Consider the following 7,500-nt stretch of genomic DNA (forward strand, 5'->3'; position numbering starts at 1 on the left):
TTCAAATCCCACAGGGGAGTGGGAACTTTAAAAGGGTGCCTAAGAAGAACGGTTCCCCTTATAAAAGGACTTGCAAAGTTTAGAAGAAACTAAAGGTGAATTACTTACTCCAATTTGAAAATTAGAAATGGTAGACAGTTGTACTTCAACAGTTGAACTAGCACCTTCAATAAAAATTTTAGCTAAATACTCAAGAACTTTAGGTACTGGCTTTGAAAAGGTATCAGTTTAATTTTGCTGTGCCCAAAACGCAACTTTTTTACATTTACTTCTGTAATTTTCTTTTACTGGCAGATTTGTGGGAGGATAAAAGAATGTGACAGAAGGGAAGACACCCCTATGGAGGTAACTTCTCCCCTGATTTCAGGAACTTAACTGCGAGACAGTTGACAATCCAGCAAGTGACGTAGGGGTCTATTCCCACCCTTAGTTAACTCCTCTATTATGCCTGAGGGACTGTGTCAAAAGCTTTGGCCAGATCAAGGTATATGGTGTGCACTTATTTTACCTTGATCCACTGCTTTGGTGACCTCTTCAAAAATGTCCACCAGGTTGCGTAAGCATGACCTGGCAATCTGACGATTCCAAACAAACTGGTCCAGTTTTTGGAGATTCCCCATATTGTTATTGATTAGTTCCACAAGTCTTTCCATGGCTTTGCATACGATTCTGGTCAGACGTACAGGTTTTTAATTGCCTTTGTCTGTGGAAGGTTCTCCTCCACTCATTTGGTACAAAACCTGTTTGGAGCATGAGGTTTAACAGTGCTGTTACAGGGGTGGCTAAATCATGCTTCATGCTATTTAAGATGCATCCAGGCATACTGTTAGGACCCAAAGATGCATTACTATTAGCCTTTGATAGCGCTTTTAGGTCTGGGTCTTGTGTGATAGCTGGTGGTGAGCCAGTTTCAGGTATATTTTAGGGTATGATGGGCGGGGGGCAAGTTAAATAGTACAGTTGTGTACACTTACCATAAATGTAGATGTTAGAGTGTATTCACTGTTGCAGTCATTACATGTGGGTAATCTGCTGGCAGAATGGCTTGAATTCCAAAGTCTTGGGTCCTGCGTCTGTTGCTGTCTCTTCTTCCATGACGTCATGTCATCAGGGGTATAAAACAGGCAGCCAACACCATTTTCTTTAGCTTTTCTTGCCCCAGATGTCAGGTGCCCCCCCCAAATGGGGAGAAAAATATATATAAACTATACATACATGCAACAACAAACTTTACCTTCATCTAAAAGCAAATACACCACAAAGGCTGTAGAATATAGTGTAGGAAAGAGAAACGCAAGAATAAAAAGGGGATGGCGGGCGAGTAACCTGGACTGCAACAGTTAATACACTCTAACATCTACATTTATGGTAAGTGTACACAACTGTACTATGTTCATGTTTCACGGTTGCAGTCATTGCATTTGTGTAGAACCCCAAAGCTATAGATGGGAGGCTGGAGCTAAACAGCATTAGATGCGGCTATAAGGCCGTGCAGAACTGCAATGGTAAAGCCTGCCCCAGACTTAGAGCAGAGAGGCAAATGATAATGCTTTGTAAAAGTATTAACTGAACTCCAAGTAGCAGCTTCTAGAATGTCTTTGGTTGGTACCCCACTGAGAAAAGCTGCTGATGTGGCTGCAGCCCTGGTGGAATGATACCTAATGCCCTTGATGTAAGTAGCAGAAACTAATGCAGTGGCTTATCCACTTTTGAAACAGTCTGCTTCGAAATAGCCTTTCCCTCTGATCCTGCAGCAAATGCCACCAGTAGCTGCTCAGTTTTTCTTAAGAGCTTTAGTCCTGCTCAAGTAGAATCTTAGTCGTCTGTGTACATCCAAGGAATGCAGAATTGGGTCCGCCTTGTTCTGCAAATTTGGATAAAAAGTTGGCAGATGAATAGTTTGGTTAAGAGCCACACTGGAAACCACCTTAAGCATAAAGGAAGGATTGGTCCTGACGGACACCCTGCCTGGATAAAATGCGATAAAAGGCTCCACAGCCATAAGGGCCTGTAGCTCCGAGACCCTTCTTGCTGAAGTAACTGCCAGGAGCAAAGCTGTTTTTCATGATAAAAACTTTACATCTGCAGTAGCAGCTGGTTCAAATGGAAGCAGGGTGAGCTTTTCCAACACAAAATTGAGGTCCCATGCAGGAATTGGTGATCTTCTGGGAGGCCTTAGATTGTTGACCCCTCTAAGATACTGTTTTAGCAAAGGGTGAGAAAAGATCGGTGGCTCTGTGTTGTAATGAGCCAAGATGGCAGAAGCATGGATTTTTATTGATGAAAAAGATAGGCCTTTGTCAAGCATCACAGTCAAGTATTGTAAAATCTGAGGAATATTTGGCTCTGCTGTGTCAGTTCCTTGTGCTTGGTTCCAAGCACAGAATCTCTTTCATTTATCAGCATAAGATTTTCTAGTACTAGGCCTTCTGGCTTCCAAAATGACATCTATCACAGATTTACTGAGAGGTGGTGTTTGAATAACTACATGATCAGCCATGCTGCCAGGTTCAGTGCTTGGAGCTGATTGCGCAGGATCTGATGGTTTTGCTCAGACAGTAAGTGAGGTATTTGAGGCAAGTACCAAGCTGGGAATTGAGACATATTCCTTAGGATTTGATACCAGTTTTGGCGGGACCAGTACGGGGAAATTAGTATCATTTTTGTTTTTTCTTGTCTGACCCTTAGTAGGACCTTGGGAAGAAGAGGCAGAGGAGGATAGGGTTTTTCCAACTGAAGGATAGGGCATCCACTTTCCATGCTTGTCTGTGATAGATCCTTCTGCAGAATTTGTCCAGTTGATAATTCCGAGGAGAGGCAAATAGGTCAATGTCCTGAGTCACCCATTTCTTTTTTATCATGCTGAAGAGTTATGTATACAGTTTCCACTCATGAGGGTCCATTAGGTTTCTGCTTAAGTCATCTGCCAGAGTATTTTGCTTTCCTGGCAGGAATTGAGCTTGAAGATGTACTTGGTAAGTCAAAGCTGTGTCCCACAGTGCCATGGCTAGTCTGCAAAGGGGGTATGAGTGTGTGCCTCCCTGCTTGTTTATGTACCACATAACAGTGGTGTTGTCCGTCTTTATCAGTAGTTGTCCTGGATGAAGTAAGTCCTTGAAGGCTGTCAGGGCATTTTGAACAGCTAGCATCTCTTTTTGGTTGAAATGCAGATGCATTTGTTTTGGGGTCTATATGCCCTGAAAGTATCTTCCCACCAGGTGGGCCCCCCATGCATAGTCTTGATGAGTCTGTAGTTAAGGTTTGGCTGGCAGAGGGTAGAGTGAAAGACAGTCCCATGTTTTGGTTACATGCCTCTGCCCACCAAAGAAACTCCTGTTGTAGGCAGGGAATGAGAGGAATCATAGTTTCCAGACTCTGACAGTGTTGACTCCATAAACTTTTTAGGTACCACTGTAGTTTCCTCATATGCAGTCTGCATATGGAATCAGTAGGATGCAGGACGCCATGAACCCCAAAGCCTGCAGAATTTGTCTTGCAGGTAACTGGGTTTTTGTTGCCATCTGTTTGAAGTAAATAGTCAGTTGCCTTTGTCTGGCATGAGGAAACCCATCAGGGCAGTTGTACTCAAGCTTGCACCCAGGAATGTTATCTTTTGAGAGGGTACTAGTTGTGATTTCTTTTCGTTTACTGTGTACCCTAGGGCATGTTGGAAGCCTTTTCACAAACTCCAGATGCTGAAGGATGTCCTTGTTTTTTGCTTGAATGAGGCAGTTGCCCAAGTAAGGCTAGATTTGTGTACTTCTTTGTCTGCAAAATCAATTACTGGTGCCAGGCACTTTGTGAAGACCCTGGGTGCAGTAGATAAGCCTAAGGGCAGTGCAGAGAATTGGTAATGCATAAAGCCAGCCTTGAAACGGAGGTATCTTCTGCACGATTCCCTTATTGGGATTTGCAGGTATGCCTCTTAAGTCTAAAGTCACTAGCCAAGCGTTCATGCCCAGCATGGGCAGAAGCTGCTGCAAAGTTAGCATTTTGAATTTTGGAATGTCCAGGAATGTGTTCACAATTGATAAATCCAGTATGGGGTGCCAGGCATGGTCTTTTCAGAGTACCAAGAACAGTCTTGAGTAAAGCCCTTGTCCTTTTTCCTGTTCTGGCACTGGCTGAATAGCCCCCATATCCATGAGGGACGTAACTTGTTTCTGTGCCTCTGCCCATTGATTATTTGGCAGATCTGGCCGATCGTTTGGAATTGGCAGTGTGTGGAAGTGGAATCTGTATCCCTGGGATACTATGTTTAATACCTACTTGTCCTGGTTTATTAACTGCAAATTTTGAACCAAAAGTGCTAATTTTCCCCCTAAGGGAGCTGCCAAAAGATAAGTGTTTGGTGATGGCAGAGGGAAGTCATTGAGACTGCTTACTGTAGGGTTGCATTTTATTTCCTCCAGATTTGGAGGTAGAGGCACCCCATTGCTTTGACCTGTAAGAATCCTGTGACTGGTATCTAGAACCTTTAGGGCGCCTGGATTTGCCCCTTGGAGCTCATTCGGACACAGGAAAGCACCATTTTTTTTGTAGGCAAGTGTCTACTGAATCTTGGTGGCTGCACTTGTATGAAGTCTTTTACAGTTTGCATAGACTTAGCTTTGTCTTCCATTTTCTTTAAAACCTCTTCTGCCTTAATACCAAACATAGTATCATGCTGTAAAGGTGAATCCAGCAATTTAGCTTTAACATGATCAGGCAAATTTTGCTCTTTTAGCCAGGCATGCCTTGTAATCACAGATCCAGTAAATGTGGCCCTGCAGGAGGCCTCTAAGGAATCAAAACCACATTGCAAAGCATGCTTTCCAACTTGTTCTGCTGCATGCAATAATTCCTGCAATTCTTTATTTTCTACACATTCAGAAATCAACATCACTTTCTGTTTCAGTAATCCCATAACATGCTGTTGAAACTTAAGCATATGAAACTAGCAGTTTAAAGCCTTAATTGCCAAGGTTGCATGTGTATAAACCGTCTTTCCCCATCTATCCAGTGCCCTGAAATCTCTATCAGAGGGGGTAGGATTCTTTGCTGTTGAGGCCTTTACACCTTTTGGACCCTGTGAAACAGTTTTAAGGTCAGCAGCAGGGTTTTTAAATAAAAATTTGTGCGCGTCAGGAACCCTGTAATATCGGTCTGGCTTGCTAGGAGCTGGAGGTAAGGAGTCTGGAGTCAAGCTAGACTCCGAAAACACATCACCCACAATGTCTAAAACAGGAGGTATGGCTAAAGGCCTATGCTGAGGGAGAAGTACGAAACCCCTAAGCCTCTTTTTTGATTCTGAGAAATCTTGACTCTCCCAGTGAAAATGCTCCCTCAAAGTATGCAAGGTTTCTCCAATAGAATAATCTTCAGGAGGAGAAGCAGATGGGATAGATTCCTCTGCATCAGAATCCTCATAGGGTGGTATAGAAAATTCCTGATCAGAAGAGGAATCCGTAGAAATAGAAGCCTGATCTGAAGATTCATAGTCACAGTCTTGCCTAGGCCATTTAACAGGAGGGGGTTGGGAACCCCCGATCAAGGTAATTAGGTCTTCAGCCATTTTGATCATCTGCTTTTTGGGCATACAGGCCTGAGCACGTGGCTCATGCGTTGGTTTTTTAGCTTTAGAAGTTGCTTTTGTCTTTGATTTTGAAGCTGGTGTCAGTTTTATATAGAAATGCTGAGGCCTTAAGACACCCTCAGAAGCCGGTGCCTGCTCAGCAGCTCTGGACCCATCCGAAGGAGATACATCCGTGGGTCCAATACTTTGAGAATCTCGCAGCGTGCCGGACTCCACATGGGTCTCGGTAGGGGCCTGCGACTCTAAAGTAGCGGGTATCAGGGACTGCGAAAACACCTCACAGAGTACCGGGGAACCTGCGATTGGCTTAGAAGTTTTGTTGTCGGTTTTGGACCTTGATGGTCTGTCTCTCTCCTTTTCTTTGCATTTTTTGAGAACTCCGGTAGTCTGATTGCTATCAGACGACATTTCAGTTTCCAAAATATTCTGAAGCAAAGATATACAGACGCTTAATAATGCGTTGGTTAAATCTAGCACAAAACCGACAGCTAGGCACATTATCATCAGGGCCTAGGCAAGGAATACAGTACAAATGGAAATCCTTATGAGGTATTTGCTTCCCACAAGTAATGCAATTATTAACTTTTAATGACATCGGTATGGAGCAAGGAAAAGTTTCCCCAACGGGGTACTTAGCTTTAGTGATGACTTCGGTTCTGAAACCGATTCGAAAATTTCAGAAGTCGGCCGACCGGCACTTGTGAACTGCTTCTGCTTCGGGCACCATGCGGCAAGAAAGACTAAAGAAAATGGGGTCAGCCGCCTGTTTTATACCCCTGACGACCTGACATCATGGAAGAAGAGACAGCAACAGACGCAGGACCCAAGACTTTGGAATTCAGGCTGAGGGCAACCTGCCAGCAGATTACCCAAATGCAATGACCCCAACAGTGAAACACGAACATCTAAATTTATTGGCCAGTAAGTTGTCCGTGTCTTCAGCCTCAATGTAGGCAACACCATTCAAACGGAAGTCAGCACATTGCTGTATTGTGTTTTTGAGGCTATGAATGCAACTAAAAACGAACTAGTGGTTGCCTTGACTTGGGCAACTAAAGCCTCAAATTTGGCTTTGGTGAATTTTAAGCTCCACAGTTGTTTATCTCAGTGACAAGTGCACTACCATTCTAAGAACTGCTCTTTTCTTTTGGCCAAAATTCTTTCCCTTTTATTATAAAGCTGACTAATATTATGGTTCCACCATGTGCGTTTGTTTCTGGGGTTTGCCCTGCATTTGTTTTCAAGGGGAACAGCTGCATCTATGCAGCTGTTTACATGCTAGTGTAGTGTGGTGGTGTACATTTCTATATATTCAGTGGAGCTAACTGGGTTTTGGTGGGGATCTGAAGCTTGCCAATATACGATTCGGAAGCAGGTAGCTTATCTTACAGCAATTAATAAAGGTACCTTGGATGGCAGGGTCTGGATTAAATTTTATTGCAAGGAGACAGCTTTATACAGTCAGTTCTAACAAGTGACAAATACACAGAAGGGATGGTGCAAGATTCCCCATATTAGTAAGGACAAGATTCAAGACGTTCCTCCTATAAGGTACACAGCCAATACAAATGTTCTGGAACAATTAGAGTCCAGGAATCTATGTATTTGCGCATAAGCAGAGGAGTAGGTTTCTCAGTCTAGAGTACGGAAATTATACTGGGTTTCACATGGAGCGATTCTAGTTCCTACAGATAGGCCTTGTGGCTTTCTTTGGTAACAAAGGGAGTTCTATATTAGCCAATATATGGTACTGGAAATTTCGGATGGTTATGTTAACAAGAAAAAGCTCTAGTGCATCATGCTGCTTTACCAGCCACAATGCAAAGCTAAGATCACAAAGATCATATCCAAGTAGTCGTCCTGCAGCTTTGTGACAACCAGACAGCAATGAGGAGGAGAACACAAATATCCAAGCAGATACAAAA

The 7,500-nt window shown here is 43.3% G+C and overlaps 1 protein-coding gene across 1 annotated transcript in view; it reads right to left on the minus strand.

Annotated features, from left to right (window-relative positions):
* Positions 1-7,500, minus strand: part of LOC122811319 (MOB kinase activator 1A) — a 782,470-nt gene that overhangs the window by 394,942 nt on the left and 380,028 nt on the right. The window lies entirely within an intron of this gene.

The sequence above is a fragment of the Protopterus annectens genome, chromosome 9.part0, assembly GCF_019279795.1.
Source record: "Protopterus annectens isolate FY-2018-M chromosome 9.part0, PAN1.0, whole genome shotgun sequence".
Lineage (NCBI taxonomy): Eukaryota > Metazoa > Chordata > Ceratodontiformes > Protopteridae > Protopterus > Protopterus annectens.